Consider the following 19,199-nt stretch of genomic DNA (forward strand, 5'->3'; position numbering starts at 1 on the left):
AAGAGGCAGATGAGCCCCATAGCATCTTGCTTCCAACTCTTTTGGAAGCTGAGAAACAACTTGCTCTGCACAGTGCTCTAACAGAATACAGGGAACATCTCTTACAAAGGCCGTTGAAACGCAGTTTCTTTGCAGGTCTGATCTGGCTGAAGTAGAACTTCTGCTCTGGGTGTGCTACATTGCCCTAGAGCTGCAAGGCACAAAGTGCTGCCTTCTTTCCAAAGGGTGAGAAGGGCCCCAAAGCATCTTGCTTCCGGCTCTTTGGGAAGCTAGGAAACAACTCGCTCTGCACAGTGCTCTAACAGCATACCGGGAACATCTCTTACAAAGGCCTGTGAAACGCAGTTTCTTTGCGGGCCTGATCTGGCTGAAGTAGAACTTCTGCTCTGGGTGTGCTACATTGCCCTACAGCTGCAAGGCACAAAGTGCTGCGTTCTTTCCATAGGGGCAGATGGGCCCCAAAGCATCTTTTTTTTTTTTTTGTTTATTAATGTTATGATGGATTACAAGCTTGTGAAATTTCAGTTGTACATTTTTGTTAGTCATGTTGTGGGAACACCACTTCCCACTCCGTGCCCTCCCCCCACCCCCCCTTTTCCCTGGTAACCACCGATCAGATCTCCTTCTCAATATACTAATTTCCACCTATGAGTGGAGTCATATACAGTTCGTCTTTCTCTGACTGACTTATTTCGCTTAACATAATGCCCTCGAGGTCCATCCACATTGTTGTGCATGGGCCAATGTCGTCTTTTTTTATGGCTGAGTAGTATTCCATTGTGTATATATACCACATCTTCTTTATCCAATCATCAGTTTCTGGGCATGTAGGCTGGTTCCACGTCTTGGCTATTGTAAATAATGCTGCGATGAACATAGGGGTGCCACGGACTCTTGAGATATCTGATATCAGGTTCTTAGGATAGATACCCAGTAATGGGATGGCTGGGTCATAGAGTATTTCTATTTTTAACTTTTTGAGAAATCTCCATACTGTTTTCCATAGTGGCTGTACCAGTTTGCATTCCCACCAACAGTGTATGAGGGTTCCTCTTTCTCCACAACCTCTCCAACATTCGTCGTTCTTGGTTTTGGATGTTTTTGCCAATCTAACGGGGGTAAGGTGATATCTTAGTGTAGTTTTGATTTGCATTTCCCTGATGATTAGCGATGATGAACATCTTTTCATGTGTCTATTGGCCATATTCATATCTTCTTTTGAGAAATGTCTGTTCATGTCCTCTGCCCATTTTTTGATCGGGTTGTTTGTTTTTTTGTTGTTAAGCAGTGTGAGTTCTTTGTACCTATTCTCCTCAAACTGTTCCAGAAAATTGAGAAAGATGGAGAACTCCCTAACACATTCTATGAAGCCAACATCACTCTGATCCCCCAACCTGACAAGGACAACACAAAGAAGGAGAACTACAGGCCGATATCACTGATGAACATAGATGCAAAAATCCTCAACCAAATTTTGGCAAACCGATTACAGCAATACATCAAAAAGATTATACACCATGATCAAGTGGGATTTATACCAGGGACACAGGGATGGTTCAACACCCGCAAGTCAATCAACGTGATACACTACATCAACAAAATGAAAAACAAAAACCACATGATCATCTCAATAGACGCAGAGAAAGCATTCGACAAGATCCAACACCCATTTATGATAAAAACCCTCAGTAAAATGGGTATAGAAGGAAAGTACCTCAACATAATAAAGGCCATATATGATAGACCCACAGCCAACATCATACTCAATGGACAAATGCTGAAAGCCATCCCTCTGAGGACAGGAACAAGACAAGGGTGCCCACTTTCACCACTCCTATTCAACATAGTACTGGGGGTGCTGGCCAGAGCAATTCGGCAGGAAAAAAAAATAAAAGGAATCCAAATAGGTAACGAAGAATTAAAACTCGCGTTGTTTGCAGACGACATGATCTTATACATAGAAAACCCCAAAGAATCCACAGAAAAACTATTAGAAATAATCAACAACTACAGCAAAGTAGCAGGGGATACAATTAACGAGCCCCAAAGCATCTTGCTTCCAGCTCTCTGGGAAGCTAAGAAACAACTCGCTCTGCACAGTGCTCTAACAGCCTACCGGGAACATCTCTTACAAAGGCCTGTGAAACGCAGTTTCTTTGCAGGCCTGATCTGGCTGAAGTAGAACTTCTGCTCTGGGTGTGCTACATTGCCCTAGAGCTGCAAGGCACAAAGTGCTGCCTTCATTTCAAAGGGGCAGATGAGCCCCAAAGCATCTTGCTTCCAACTCTTTTGGAAGCTGAGAAACAACTCGCTCTGCACAGTGCTCTAACAGCCTACCGGGAACATCTCTTACAAAGGCCTGTGAAACGCAGTTTCTTTGCAGGCCTGATCTGGCTGAAGTAGAACTTCTGCTCTGGGTGTGCTACATTGCCCTAGAGCTGAAAGCCACAAAGTGCTGCCTTCTTTCCAAAGGGTGAGAAGGCCCCCAAAGCATCTTGCTTCCAGCTCTCTGGGAAGCTAAGAAACTAGTCGCTCTGCACAGTGCTCTTACAGCCTACCGGGAACATCTCTTACAAAGGCCTGTGAAACGAAGTTTCTTTGCAGGCATGACCTGGCAGAAGTAGAACAACTGCTCTGGGTGTGCTACATTGCCCTAGAGCTGCAAGGCAGAAGGGCTGCCTTCTTTCCTTAAGGGCAGATGGCCCCTAAAGCATCTTGCTTGCAGCTCTTTGGGAAGCTAAGAAAGAACTCGCTCTGCACAGTGCTCTAACAGCCTACCGGGAACATCTCTTACAAAGGCCTGTGAAACGCAGTTTCTTTGCGGGCCTGATCTGGCTGAAGTAGAACTTCTGCTCTGGGTGTGCTACATTGCCCTAGAGCTGCAAGGCACAAAGTGCTGCATTCTTTCCATAGGGCAGATGGGCCCCAAAGCATCATTTTTTTTTTTTTTTTGTTTATTAATGTTATGATGGATTGCAAGCTTGTGAAATTTCAGTTGTACATTTTTGTTAGTCATGTTGTGGGAACACCACTTCCCCCTCCGTGCCCTCCCCCCACCCCCCCTTTTCCCTGGTAACCACCCATCAGATCTCCTTCTCAATATACTAATTTCCACCTATGAGTGGAGTCATATAGAGTTCGTCTTTCTCTGACTGACTTATTTCGCTTAACATAATGCCCTCGAGGTCCATCCACATTGTTGTGAAGGGGCCAATGTCGTCTTTTTTTATGGCTGAGTAGTATTCCATTGTGTATATATACCACATCTTCTTTATCCAATCATCAGTTTCTGGGCATGTAGGCTGGTTCCACGTCTTGGCTATTGTAAATAATGCTGCGATGAACATAGGGGTGCAACGGACTCTTGAGATATCTGATATCAGGTTCTTAGGATAGATACCCTGTAATGGGATGGCTGGGTCATAGGGTATTTCTATTTTTAACTTTTTGAGAAATCTCCATACTGTTTTCCATAGTGGCTGTACCAGTTTGCATTCCCACCAACAGTGTATGAGGGTTCCTCTTTCTCCACAACCTCTCCAACATTCGTCGTTCTTGGTTTTGGATGTTTTTGCCAATCTAACGGGGGTAAGGTGATATCTTAGTGTAGTTTTGATTTGCATTTCCCTGATGATTAGCGATGATGAACATCTTTTCATGTGTCTATTGGCCATGTTCATATCTTCTTTGGAGAAATGTCTGTTCATGTCCTCTGCCCATTTTTTGATCGGGTTGTTTGTTTTTTTGTTGTTAAGCAGTGTGAGTTCTTTGTACCTATTCTCCTCAAACTGTTCCAGAAAATTGAGAAAGATGGAGAACTCCCTAACACATTCTATGAAGCCAACATCACTCTGATCCCCCAACCTGACAAGGACAACACAAAGAAGGAGAACTACAGGCCGATATCACTGATGAACATAGATGCAAAAATCCTCAACCAAATTTTGGCAAACCGATTACAGCAATACATCAAAAAGATTATACACCATGATCAAGTGGGATTTATACCAGGGACACAGGGATGGTTCAACACCCGCAAGTCAATCAACGTGATACACTACATCAACAAAATGAAAAACAAAAACCACATGATCATCTCAATAGACGCAGAGAAAGCATTCGACAAGATCCAACACCCATTTATGATAAAAACCCTCAGTAAAATGGGTATAGAAGGAAAGTACCTCAACATAATAAAGGCCATATATGATAGACCCACAGCCAACATCATACTCAATGGACAAAAGCTGAAAGCCATCCCTCTGAGGACAGGAACAAGACAAGGGTGTCCACTTTCACCACTCCTATTCAACATAGTACTGGAGGTTCTGGCCAGAGCAATTCGGCAGGAAAAAAAAATAAAAGGAATCGAAATAGGTAACGAAGAAGTAAAACTCGCGTTGTTTGCAGACGACATGATCTTATACATAGAAAACCCCAAAGAATCCACAGAAAAACTATTAGAAATAATCAACAACTACAGCAAAGTAGCAGGGGATACAATTAACGGGCCCCAAAGCATCTTGCTTCCAGCTCTCTGGGAAGCTAAGAAACAACTCGCTCTGCACAGTGCTCTAACAGCCTACCGGGAACATCTCTTACAAAGGCCTGTGAAATGCAGTTTCTTTGCAGGCCTGATCTGGCTGAAGTACAACTTCTGCTCTGGGTGTGCTGCATTGCCCTAGAGCTGCAAGGCACAAAGTGCTGCCTTCATTTCAAAGGGGCAGATGAGCCCCAAAGCATCTTGCTTCCAACTCTTTTGGAAGCAGAGAAACAACTCGCTCTGCACAGTGCTCTAACAGCCTACCGCGAACATCTCTTACAAAGGCCTGTGAAACGCAGTTTCTTTGCATGCCTGATCTGGCTGAAGTACAACTTCTGCTCTGGGTGTGCTACATTGCCCTAGAGCTGCAAGGCACAAAGTGCTGACTTCTTTCCAAAGGGTGAGAAGGGCCCCAAAGCATCTTGCTTCCGGCTGTTTGGGAAGCTAAGAAACAACTCGCTCTGCACAGTGCTCTAACAGCCTACCGGGAACATCTCTTACAAAGGCCTGTGAAACGCAGTTTCTTTGCGGGCCTGATCTGGCTGAAGTAGAACTTCTGCTCTGGGTGTGCTACATTGCCCTAGAGCTGCAAGGCACAAAATGCTGCCTTCCTTTCAAAGAGGCAGATGAGCCCCATAGCATCTTGCTTCCAACTCTTTTGGAAGCTGAGAAACAACTTGCTCTGCACAGTGCTCTAACAGCCTACAGGGAACATCTCTTACAAATGCCGTTGAAACGCAGTTTCTTTGCAGGTCTGATCTGGCTGATGTAGAACTTCTGCTCTGGGTGTGCTACATTGCCCTAGAGCTGCAAGGCGCAAAGTGCTGCCTTCTTGCCAAAGGGTGAGAAGGGCCCCAAAGCATCTTGCTTCCAGCTCTTTGGGAAGCTAAGAAACAACTCGCTCTGCACAGTGCTCTAACAGCCTACCGGGAACATCTCTTACAAAGGCCTGTGAAACGCAGTTTCTTTGTGGGCCTGATCTGGCTGAAGTAGAACTTCTGGTCTGGGTGTGCTACATTGACCTAGAGCTGCAAGGCACAAAGTGCTGCGTTCTTTCCATAGGGGCAGATGGGCCCCAAAGCATCTTTTTTTTTTGTTTGTTTGTTTATTGATGTTATGATGGATTACAAGCTTGTGAAATTTCAGTTGTACATTTTTGTTAGTCATGTTGTGGGAACACCACTTCCCCCTCCGTGACCTCCCCCCACCCCCCCTTTTCCCTGGTAACCACCGATCAGATCTCCTTCTCAATATACTAATTTCCACCTATGAGTGGAGTCATATAGAGTTCGTCTTTCTCTGACTGACTTATTTCGCTTAACATAATGCCCTCGAGGTCCATCCACATTGTTGTGAAGGGGCCAATGTCGTCTTTTTTTATGGCTGAGTAGTATTCCATTGTGTATATATACCACATCTTCTTTATCCAATCATCAGTTTCTGGGCACGTAGGCTGGTTCCACGTCTTGGCTATTGTAAATAATGCTGCGATGAACATAGGGGTGCAACGGACTCTTGAGATATCTGATATCAGGTTCTTAGGATAGATACCCAGTAATGGGATGGCTGGGTCGTAGGGTATTTCTATTTTTAACTTTTTGAGAAATCTCCATACTGTTTTCCATAGTGGCTGTACCAGTTTGCATTCCCACCAACAGTGTATGAGGGTTCCTCTTTCTCCACAACCTCTCCAACATTTGTCGTTCTTGGTTTTGGATGTTTTTGACAATCAAACGGGGGTAAGGTGATATCTTAGTGTAGTTTTGATTTGCATTTCCCTGATGATTAGCGATGATGAACATCTTTTCATGTGTCTATTGGCCATATTCCTATCTTCTTTGGAGAAATGTCTGTTCATGTCCTCTGCCCATTTTTTGATCGGGTTGTTTGTTTTTTTGTTGTTAAGCAGTGTGAGTTCTTTGTACCTATTCTCCTCAAACTGTTCCAGAAAATTGAGAAAGATGGAGAACTCCCTAACACATTCTATGAAGCCAACATCACTCTGATCCCCCAACCTGACAAGGACAACACAAAGAAGGAGAACTACAGGCCGATATCACTGATGAACATAGATGCAAAAATCCTCAACCAAATTTTGGCAAACCGATTACAGCAATACATCAAAAAGATTATACACCATGATCAAGTGGGATTTATACCAGGGACACAGGGATGGTTCAACACCCGCAAGTCAATCAACGTGATACACTACATCAACAAAATGAAAAACAAAAACCACATGATCATCTCAATAGACGCAGAGAAAGCATTCGACAAGATCCAACACCCATTTATGATAAAAACCCTCAGTAAAATGGGTATAGAAGGAAAGTACCTCAACATAATAAAGGCCATATATGATAGACCCACAGCCAACATCATACTCAATGGACAAAAGCTGAAAGCCATCCCTCTGAGGACAGGAACAAGACAAGGGTGCCCACTTTCACCACTCCTATTCAACATAGTACTGGAGGTGCTGGCCAGAGCAATTCGGCAGGAAAAAAAAATGAAAGGAATCCAAATAGGTAACGAAGAAGTAAAACTCGCGTTGTTTGCAGACGACATGATCTTATACATAGAAAACCCCAAAGAATCCACAGAAAAACTATTAGAAATAATCAACAACTACAGCAAAGTAGCAGGGTATACAATTAACGGGCCCCAAAGCATCTTGCTTCCAGCTCTCTGGGAAGCTAAGAAACAACTCGCTCTGCACAGTGCTCTAACAGCCTACCGGGAACATCTCTTACAAAGGCCTGTGAAACGAAGTTTCTTTGCAGGTCTGATCTAGCTGAAGTAGAACTTCGGCTCTGGGTGTGCTACATTGCCCTAGAGCTGCAAGGCACAAAGTGCTGCCTTCTTTCCAAAGGGTGAGAAGGGCCCCAAAGCATCTTGCTTCCAGCTCCTTGGGAAGCTAAGAAACAACTAGCTCTGCACAGTTCTCTAACAGCCTACCGGGAACATCTCTTACAAAGGTCTGTGAAACGAAGTTTCTTTGCAGGCCTGACCTGGCAGAAGTAGAACAACTGCTCTGGGTGTGCTACATTGCCCTAGAGCTGCAAGGCACAAAGTGCTGCCTTCTTTCCAAAGGGTGAGAAGGGCCCCAAAGCATCTTGCTTCCACCTCTTTGGGAAGCTAAGAAACAACTCGCTCTGCACAGTGCTCTAACAGCCTACAAGGAACATCTCTTACAAAGGCCTGTGAAATGCAGATGCTTTGCAGGTCTGATCTAGCTGAAGTAGAACTTCTGCTCTGGGTGTGCTACATTGCCCTAGAGCTGCAAGGCACAAAGTGCTGCCTTCTTTCCAAAGGGTGAGAAGGCCCCCAAAGCATCTTGATTCCAGCTCTCTGGGAAGCTAAGAAACAAGTCGCTCTGCACAGTGCTCTTACAGCCTACCGGGAACCTCTCTTACAAAGGCCTGTGAAACGAAGTTTCTTTGCAGGCCTGACATGGCAGAAGTAGAACAACTGCTCTGGGTGTGCTACATTGCCCTAGAGCTGCAATGCAGAAGGGCTGCCTTCTTTCCTTAAGGGCAGATGGCCCCTAAAGCATCTTGCTTGCAGCTCGTTGGGAAGCTAAGAAACAACTCGCTCTGCACAGTGCTCTAACAGCCTACCGGGAACATCTCTTACAAAGGCCTGTGAAACGCAGTTTCTTCGCGGGCCTGATCTGGCTGAAGTAGAACTTCTGCTCTGGGTGTGCTACATTGCGCTAGAGCTGCAAGGCACAAAGTGCTGCATTCTTTCCATAGGGGCAGATGGGCCCCAAAGCATCTTTTTTTTTTTTTTCTTTGTTTATTAATGTTATGATGGATTACAAGCTTGTGAAATTTCAGTTGTATATTTTTGTTAGTCATGTTGTGGGAACAACACTTCCCCCTCCGTGCCCTCCCCCCACCCCCCCTTTTCCCTTGTAACCACCGATCAGATCTCCTTCTCAATATACTAATTTCCACCTATGAGTGGAGTCATATAGAGTTCGTCTTTCTCTGACTGACTTATTTCGCTTAACATAATGCCCTCGAGGTCCATCCACATTGTTGTGAAGGGGCCAATGTCGTCTTTTTTTATGGCTGAGTAGTATTCCATTGTGTATATATACCACATCTTCTTTATCCAATCATCAGTTTCTGGGCATGTAGGCTGGTTCCACGTCTTGGCTATTGTAAATAATGCTGCGATGAACATAGGGGTGCAACGGACTCTTGAGATATCTGATATCAGGTTCTTAGGATAGATACCCAGTAATGGGATGGCTGGCTCATAGGGTATTTCTATTTTTAACTTTTTGAGAAATCTCCATACTGTTTTCCATAGTGGCTGTACCAGTTTGCATTCCCACCAACAGTGTATGAGGGTTCCTCTTTCTCCACAACCTCTCCAACATTTGTCGTTCTTGGTTTTGGATGTTTTTGCCAATCTAACGGGGGTAAGGTGATATCTTAGTGTAGTTTTGATTTGCATTTCCCTGATGATTAGCGATGATGAACATCTTTTCATGTGTCTATTGGCCATATTCATATCTTCTTTTGAGAAATGTCTGTTCATGTCCTCTGCCCATTTTTTGATCGGGTTGTTTGTTTTTTTGTTGTTAAGCAGTGTGAGTTCTTTGTACCTATTCTCCTCAAACTGTTCCAGAAAATTGAGAAAGATGGAGAACTCCCTAACACATTCTATGAAGCCAACATCACTCTGATCCCCAAACCTGACAAGGACAACACAAAGAAGGAGAACTACAGGCTGATATCACTGATGAACATAGATGCAAAAATCCTCAACAAAATTTTGGCAAACCGATTACAGCAATACATCAAAAAGATTATACACCATGATCAAGTGGGATTTATACCAGGGACACAGGGATGGTTCAACACCCGCAAGTCAATGAACGTGATACACTACATCAACAAAATGAAAAACAAAAACCACATGATCATCTCAATAGACGCAGAGAAAGCATTCGACAAGATCCAACACCCATTTATGATAAAAACCCTCAGTAAAATGGGTATAGAAGGAAAGTACCTCAACATAATAAAGGCCATATATGATAGACCCACAGCCAACATCATACTCAATGGACAAAAGCTGAAAGCCATCCCTCTGAGGACAGGAACAAGACAAGGGTGTCCACTTTCACCACTCCTATTCTACATAGTACTGGAGGTGCTGGCCAGAGCAATTCGGCAGGAAAAAAAATAAAAGGAATCCAAATAGTTAACGAAGAAGTAAAACTCGCATTGTTTGCAGACGACATGGTCTTATACATAGAAAACCCCAAAGAATCCACAGAAAAACTATTAGAAATAATCAACAACTACAGCAAAGTAGCAGGGGATACAATTAACGGGCCCCAAAGCATCTTGCTTCCAGCTCTCTGGGAAGCTAAGAAACAACTCGCTCTGCACAGTGCTCTAACAGCCTACCGGGAACATCTCTTACAAAGGCCTGTGAAATGCAGTTTCTTTGCAGGCCTGATCTGGCTGAAGTAAAACTTCTGCTCTGGGTGTGCTACATTGCCCTAGAGCTGCAAGGCACAAAGTGCTGCCTTCATTTCAAAGGGGCAGATGAGCCCCAAAGCATCTTGCTTCCAACTCTTTTGGAAGCTGAGAAACAACTCGCTCTGCACAGTGCTCTAACAGCCTACCGGGAACATCTCTTACAAAGGCCTGTGAAACGCAGTTTCTTTGCGGGCCTGATCTGGCTGAAGTAGAACTTCTGCTCTGGGTGTGCTACATTGCCCTAGAGCTGCAAGGCACAAAGTGCTGCGTTCTTTCCATAGGGGCAGATGGGCCCCAAAGCATCTTTTTTTTTTTTTTGTTTATTAATGTTATGATGGATTACAAGCTTGTGAAATTTCAGTTGTACATTTTTGTTAGTCATGTTGTGGGAACACCACTTCCCACTCCGTGCCCTCCCCCCACCCCCCCTTTTCCCTGGTAACCACCGATCAGATCTCCTTCTCAATATACTAATTTCCACCTATGAGTGGAGTCATATAGAGTTCGTCTTTCTCTGACTGACTTATTTCGCTTAACATAATGCCCTCGAGGTCCATCCACATTGTTGTGAAGGGGCCAATGTCGTCTTTTTTTATGGCTGAGTAGTATTCCATTGTGTATATATACCACATCTTCTTTATCCAATCATCAGTTTCTGGGCATGTAGGCTGGTTCCACGTCTTGGCTATTGTAAATAATGCTGCGATGAACATAGGGGTGCAACGGACTCTTGAGATATCTGATATCAGGTTCTTAGGATAGATACCCAGTAATGGGATGGCTGGCTCATAGGGTATTTCTATTTTTAACTTTTTGAGAAATCTCTATACTGTTTTCCATAGTGGCTGTACCAGTTTGCATTCCCACCAAGAGTGTATGAGGGTTCCTCTTTCTCCACAACCTCTGCAACATTTGTCGTTCTTGGTTTTGGATGTTTTTGCCAATCTAACGGGGGTAAGGTGATATCTTAGTGTAGTTTTGATTTGCATTTCCCTGATGATTAGCGATGATGAACATCTTTTCATGTGTCTATTGGCCATATTCATATCTTCTTTTGAGAAATGTCTGTTCATGTCCTCTGCCCATTTTTTGATCGGGTTGTTTGTTTTTTTGTTGTTAAGCAGTGTGAGTTCTTTGTACCTATTCTCCTCAAACTGTTCCAGAAAATTGAGAAAGATGGAGAACTCCCTAACACATTCTATGAAGCCAACATCACTCTGATCCCCCAACCTGACAAGGACAACACAAAGAAGGAGAACTACAGGCCGATATCACTGATGAACATAGATGCAAAAATCCTCAACCAAATTTTGGCAAACCGATTACAGCAATACATCAAAAAGATTATACACCATGATCAAGTGGGATTTATACCAGGGACACAGGGATGGTTCAACACCCGCAAGTCAATCAACGTGATACACTACATCAACAAAATGAAAAACAAAAACCACATGATCATCTCAATAGACGCAGAGAAAGCATTCGACAAGATCCAACACCCATTTATGATAAAAACCCTCAGTAAAATGGGTATAGAAGGAAAGTACCTCAACATAATAAAGGTCATATATGATAGACCCACAGCCAACAGCATACTCAATGGACAAAAGCTGAAAGCCATCCCTCTGAGGACAGGACAAGACAAGGGTGCCCACTTTCACCACTCCTATTCAACATAGTACTGGAGGTGCTGGCCAGAGCAATTCGGCAGGAAAAAAAAATGAAAGGAATCCAAATAGGTAACGAAGAAGTAAAACTCGCGTTGTTTGCAGACGACATGATCTTATACATAGAAAACCCCAAAGAATCCACAGAAAAACTATTAGAAATAACCAACAACTACAGAAAAGTAGCAGGGTATAAAATTAACGGGCCCCAAAGCATCTTGCTTCCAGCTCTTTGGGAAGCTAAGAAACAACTCGCTCTGCACAGTGCTCTAACAGCCTACCGGGAACATCTCTTTCAAAGGCCTGTGAAACGCAGTTTCTTTGCGGGCCTGATCTGGCTGAAGTAGAACTTCTGCTGTGGGTGTGCTACATTGCCCTAGAGCTGCAAGGCAGAAAGTGCTGCGTTCTTTCCATAGGGGCAGATGGGCCCCAAAGCATCTTTTTTGTTGTTGTTGTTGTTTATTAATGTTATGATGGATTACAAGCTTGTGAAATTTCAGTTGTACATTTTTGTTAGTCATGTTGTGGGAACACCACTTCCCCCTCCGTGCCCTCCCCCCACCCCCCCTTTTCCCTGGTAACCACCCATCAGATCTCCTTCTCAATATACTAATTTCCACCTATGAGTGGAGTCATATAGAGTTCGTCTTTCTCTGACTGACTTATTTCGCTTAACATAATGCCCTCGAGGTCCATCCACATTGTTGTGAAGGGGCCAATGTCGTCTTTTTTTATGGCTGAGTAGTATTCCATTGTGTATATATACCACATCTTCTTTATCCAATCATCAGTTTCTGGGCATGTAGGCTGGTTCCACGTCATGGCTATTGTAAATAATGCTGCGATGAACATAGGGGTGCAACGGACTCTTGAGATATCTGATATCAGGTTCTTAGGATAGATACCCAGTAATGGGATGGCTGGCTCGTAGGGTATTTCTATTTTTAACTTTTTGAGAAATCTCCATACTGTTTTCCATAGTGGCTGTACCAGTTTGCATTCCCACCAACAGTGTATGAGGGTTCCTCTTTCTCCACAACCTCTGCAACATTTGTCGTTCTTGGTTTTGGATGTTTTTGCCAATCTAACGGGGGTAAGGTGATATCTTAGTGTAGTTTTGATTTGCATTTCCCTGATGATTAGCGATGATGAACATCTTTTCATGTGTCTATTGGCCATGTTCATATCTTCTTTGGAGAAATGTCTGTTCATGTCCTCTGCCCATTTTTTGATCGGGTTGTTTGTTTTTTTGTTGTTAAGCAGTGTGAGTTCTTTGTACCTATTCTCCTCAAACTGTTCCAGAAAATTGAGAAAGATGGAGAACTCCCTAACACATTCTATGAAGCCAACATCACTCTGATCCCCAAACCTGACAAGGACAACACAAAGAAGGAGAACTACAGGCCGATATCACTGATGAACATAGATGCAAAAATCCTCAACAAAATTTTGGCAAACCGATTACAGCAATACATCAAAAAGATTATACACCATGATCAAGTGGGATTTATACCAGGGACACAGGGATGGTTCAACACCCGCAAGTCAATCAACGTGATACACTACATCAACAAAATGAAAAACAAAAACCACATGATCATCTCAATAGACGCAGAGAAAGCATTCGACAAGATCCAACACCCATTTATGATAAAAACCCTCAGTAAAATGGGTATAGAAGGAAAGTACCTCAACATAATAAAGGCCATATATGATAGACCCACAGCCAACAGCATACTCAATGGACAAAAGCTGAAAGCCATCCCTCTGAGGACAGGAACAAGACAAGGGTGCCCACTTTCACCACTCCTATTCAACATAGTACTGGAGGTGCTGGCCAGAGCAATTCGGCAGGAAAAAAAAATGAAAGGAATCCAAATAGGTAACGAAGAAGTAAAACTCGCGTTGTTTGCAGACGACATGATCTTATACATAGAAAACCCCAAAGAATCCACAGAAAAACTATTAGAAATAATCAACAACTACAGCAAAGTAGCAGGGTCTAAAATTAACGGGCCCCAAAGCATCTTGCTTCCAGCTCTCTGGGAAGCTAAGAAACAACTCGCTCTGCACAGTGCTCTAACAGCCTACCGGGAACATCTCTTACAACGGCCTGTGAAACGCAGTTTCTTTGCATGCCAGATCTGGCTGAAGTAGAACTTCTGCTCGGGGTGTGCTACATTGCCCTAGAGCTGCAAGGCACAAAGTGCTGCCTTCTTTCCAAAGGGTGAGAAGGGCCCAAAAGCATTTTGCTTCCAGCTCTTTGGGAAGCTAAGAAACAAGTCGCTCTGCACAGTGCTCTAACAGCCTACCGGGAACGTCTCTTACAAGGGCCTGTGAAACGAAGTTTCTTTGCAGGCCTGACCTGGCAGAAGTAGAACATATGCTCTGGGTGTGCTACATTGCCCTAGAGATGCAAGGCACAAAGTGCTGCCTTCTTTCCAAAGGGTGAGAAGGGCCCCAAAGCATCTTGCTTCCAGCTCTCTGGGAAGCTAAGAAACAAGTCGCTCTGCACAGTGCTCTTACAGCCTACCGGGAACATCTCTTACAAAGGCCTGTGAAACGAAGTTTCTTTGCAGGCCTGACCTGGGAGAAGTAGAACATCTGCTCTGGGTGTGCTACATTGCCCTAGAGCTGCAAGGCACAAAGTGCTGCCTTCTTTCCTTAAGGGCAGATGGCCCCTAAAGCATCTTGCTTCCAGCTCGTTGGGAAGCTAAGAAACAACTCGCTCTGCACAGTGCTCTAACAGCCTACCGGGAACATCTCTTACAAAGGCCTGTGAAACGCAGTTTCTTTGCAGGCCTGATCTGGCTGAAGTAGAACTTCTGCTGTGGGTGTGCTACATTGCCCTAGAGCTGCAAGGCACAAAGTGCTGCCTTCTTTCCAAAGGGTGAGAAGGGCCCCAAGGCATCTTGCTTCCAGCTCTTTGGGAAGCTAAGAAACAACTCGCTCTGCACAGTGCTCTAACAGCCTACGAGGAACATCTCTTACAAAGGCCTGTGAAACGCAGTTTCTTTGCGGGCCTGATCTGGCTGAAGTAGAACTTCTGCTGTGGGTGTGCTACATTGCCCTAGAGCTGCAAGGCAGAAAGTGCTGCGTTCTTTCCATAGGGGCAGATGGGCCCCAAAGCATCTTTTTTGTTGTTGTTGTTGTTTATTAATGTTATGATGGATTACAAGCTTGTGAAATTTCAGTTGTACATTTTTGTTAGTCATGTTGTGGGAACACCACTTCCCCCTCCGTGCCCTCCCCCCACCCCCCCTTTTCCCTGGTAACCACCCATCAGATCTCCTTCTCAATATACTAATTTCCACCTATGAGTGGAGTCATATAGAGTTCGTCTTTCTCTGACTGACTTATTTCGCTTAACATAATGCCCTCGAGGTCCATCCACATTGTTGTGAAGGGGCCAATGTCGTCTTTTTTTATGGCTGAGTAGTATTCCATTGTGTATATATACCACATCTTCCTTATCCAATCATCAGTTTCTGGGCATGTAGGCTGGTTCCACGTCATGGCTATTGTAAATAATGCTGCGATGAACATAGGGGTGCAACGGACTCTTGAGATATCTGATATCAGGTTCTTAGGATAGATACCCAGTAATGGGATGGCTGGCTCATAGGGTATTTCTATTTTTAACTTTTTGAGAAATCTCCATACTGTTTTCCATAGTGGCTGTACCAGTTTGCATTCCCACCAACAGTGTATGAGGGTTCCTCTTTCTCCACAACCTCTGCAACATTTGTCGTTCTTGGTTTTGGATGTTTTTGCCAATCTAACGGGGGTAAGGTGATATCTTAGTGTAGTTTTGATTTGCATTTCCCTGATGATTAGCGATGATGAACATCTTTTCATGTGTCTATTGGCCATGTTCATATCTTCTTTGGAGAAATGTCTGTTCATGTCCTCTGCCCATTTTTTGATCGGGTTGTTTGTTTTTTTGTTGTTAAGCAGTGTGAGTTCTTTGTACCTATTCTCCTCAAACTGTTCCAGAAAATTGAGAAAGATGGAGAACTCCCTAACACATTCTATGAAGCCAACATCACTCTGATCCCCAAACCTGACAAGGACAACACAAAGAAGGAGAACTACAGGCCGATATCACTGATGAACATAGATGCAAAAATCCTCAACAAAATTTTGGCAAACCGATTACAGCAATACATCAAAAAGATTATACACCATGATCAAGTGGGATTTATACCAGGGACACAGGGATGGTTCAACACCCGCAAGTCAATCAACGTGATACACTACATCAACAAAATGAAAAACAAAAACCACATGATCATCTCAATAGACGCAGAGAAAGCATTCGACAAGATCCAACACCCATTTATGATAAAAACCCTCAGTAAAATGGGTATAGAAGGAAAGTACCTCAACATAATAAAGGCCATATATGATAGACCCACAGCCAACAGCATACTCAATGGACAAAAGCTGAAAGCCATCCCTCTGAGGACAGGAACAAGACAAGGGTGCCCACTTTCACCACTCCTATTCAACATAGTACTGGAGGTGCTGGCCAGAGCAATTCGGCAGGAAAAAAAAATGAAAGGAATCCAAATAGGTAACGAAGAAGTAAAACTCGCGTTGTTTGCAGACGACATGATCTTATACATAGAAAACCCCAAAGAATCCACAGAAAAACTATTAGAAATAATCAACAACTACAGCAAAGTAGCAGGGTCTAAAATTAACGGGCCCCAAAGCATCTTGCTTCCAGCTCTCTGGGAAGCTAAGAAACAACTCGCTCTGCACAGTGCTCTAACAGCCTACCGGGAACATCTCTTACAACGGCCTGTGAAACGCAGTTTCTTTGCATGCCAGATCTGGCTGAAGTAGAACTTCTGCTCGGGGTGTGCTACATTGCCCTAGAGCTGCAAGGCACAAAGTGCTGCCTTCTTTCCAAAGGGTGAGAAGGGCCCAAAAGCATTTTGCTTCCAGCTCTTTGGGAAGCTAAGAAACAAGTCGCTCTGCACAGTGCTCTAACAGCCTACCGGGAACGTCTCTTACAAGGGCCTGTGAAACGAAGTTTCTTTGCAGGCCTGACCTGGCAGAAGTAGAACATATGCTCTGGGTGTGCTACATTGCCCTAGAGATGCAAGGCACAAAGTGCTGCCTTCTTTCCAAAGGGTGAGAAGGGCCCCAAAGCATCTTGCTTCCAGCTCTCTGGGAAGCTAAGAAACAAGTCGCTCTGCACAGTGCTCTTACAGCCTACCGGGAACATCTCTTACAAAGGCCTGTGAAACGAAGTTTCTTTGCAGGCCTGACCTGGGAGAAGTAGAACATCTGCTCTGGGTGTGCTACATTGCCCTAGAGCTGCAAGGCACAAAGTGCTGCCTTCTTTCCTTAAGGGCAGATGGCCCCTAAAGCATCTTGCTTCCAGCTCGTTGGGAAGCTAAGAAACAACTCGCTCTGCACAGTGCTCTAACAGCCTACCGGGAACATCTCTTACAAAGGCCTGTGAAACGCAGTTTCTTTGCAGGCCTGATCTGGCTGAAGTAGAACTTCTGCTGTGGGTGTGCTACATTGCCCTAGAGCTGCAAGGCACAAAGTGCTGCCTTCTTTCCAAAGGGTGAGAAGGGCCCCAAGGCATCTTGCTTCCAGCTCTTTGGGAAGCTAAGAAACAACTCGCTCTGCACAGTGCTCTAACAGCCTACGAGGAACATCTCTTACAAAGGCCTGTGAAACGCAGTTTCTTTGCGGGCCTGATCTGGCTGAAGTAGAACTTCTGCTGTGGGTGTGCTACATTGCCCTAGAGCTGCAAGGCAGAAAGTGCTGCGTTCTTTCCATAGGGGCAGATGGGCCCCAAAGCATCTTTTTTGTTGTTGTTGTTGTTTATTAATGTTATGATGGATTACAAGCTTGTGAAATTTCAGTTGTACATTTTTGTTAGTCATGTTGTGGGAACACCACTTCCCCCTCCGTGCCCTCCCCCCACCCCCCCTTTTCCCTGGTAACCACCCATCAGATCTCCTTCTCAATATACTAATTTCCACCTATGAGTGGAGTCATATAGAGTTCGTCTTTCTCTGACTGACTTATTTCGCTTAACATAATGCCCTCGAGGTCCATCCACATTGTTGTGAAGGGGCCAATGTCGTCTTTTTTATGGCTGAGTAGTATTCCATTGTGTATATATACCACATCTTCCTTATCCAATCATCAGTTTCTGGGCATGTAGGCTGGTTCCACGTCATGGCTATTGTAAATAATGCTGCGATGAACATAGGGGTGCAACGGACTCTTGAGATATCTGATATCAGGTTCTTAGGATAGATACCCAGTAATGGGATGGCTGGCTCATAGGGTATTTCTATTTTTAACTTTTTGAGAAATCTCCATACTGTTTTCCATAGTGGCTGTACCAGTTTGCATTCCCACCAACAGTGTATGAGGGTTCCTCTTTCTCCACAACCTCTCCCACATTTGTCGTTCTTGGTTTTGGATGTTTTTGCCAATCTAACGGGGGTAAGGTGATATCTTAGTGTAGTTTTGATTTGCATTTCCCTGATGATTAGCGATGATGAACATCTTTTCATGTGTCTATTGGCCATATTCATATCTTCTTTGGAGAAATGTCTGTTCATGTCCTCTGCCCATTTTTTGATCGGGTTGTTTGTTTTTTTGTTGTTAAGCAGTGTGAGTTCTTTGTACCTATTCTCCTCAAACTGTTCCAGAAAATTGAGAAAGATGGAGAACTCCCTAACACATTCTATGAAGCCAACATCACTCTGATCCCCAAACCTGACAAGGACAACACAAAGAAGGAGAACTACAGGCCGATATCACTGATGAACATAGATGCAAAAATCCTCAACCAAATTTTGGCAAACCGATTACAGCAATACATCAAAAAGATTATACACCATGATCAAGTGGGATTTATACCAGGGACACAGGGATGGTTCAACACCCGCAAGTCAATCAACGTGATACACTACATCAACAAAATGAAAAACAAAAACCACATGATCATCTCAATAGACGCAGAGAAAGCATTCGACAAGATCCAACACCCATTTATGATAAAAACCCTCAGTAAAATGGGTATAGAAGGAAAGGACCTCAACATAATAAAGGCCATATATGATAGACCCACAGCCAACAGCATACTCAATGGACAAAAGCTGAAAGCCATCCCTCTGAGGACAGGAACAAGACAAGGGTGCCCACTTTCACCACTCCTATTCAACATAGTACTGGAGGTGCTGGCCAGAGCAATTCGGCAGGAAAAAAAAATGAAAGGAATCCAAATAGGTAACGAAGAAGTAAAACTCGCGTTGTTTGCAGACGACATGATCTTATACATAGAAAACCCCAAAGAATCCACAGAAAAACTATTAGAAATAATCAACAACTACAGCAAAGTAGCAGGGTATAAAATTAACGGGCCCCAAAGCATCTTGCTTCCAGCTCTCTGGGAAGCTAAGAAACAACTCGCTCTGCACAGTGCTCTAACAGCCTACCGGG

The sequence above is a fragment of the Equus asinus genome, chromosome 1 (genome assembly GCF_041296235.1).
Source record: "Equus asinus isolate D_3611 breed Donkey chromosome 1, EquAss-T2T_v2, whole genome shotgun sequence".
In the NCBI taxonomy this organism is placed as follows: domain Eukaryota; kingdom Metazoa; phylum Chordata; class Mammalia; order Perissodactyla; family Equidae; genus Equus; species Equus asinus.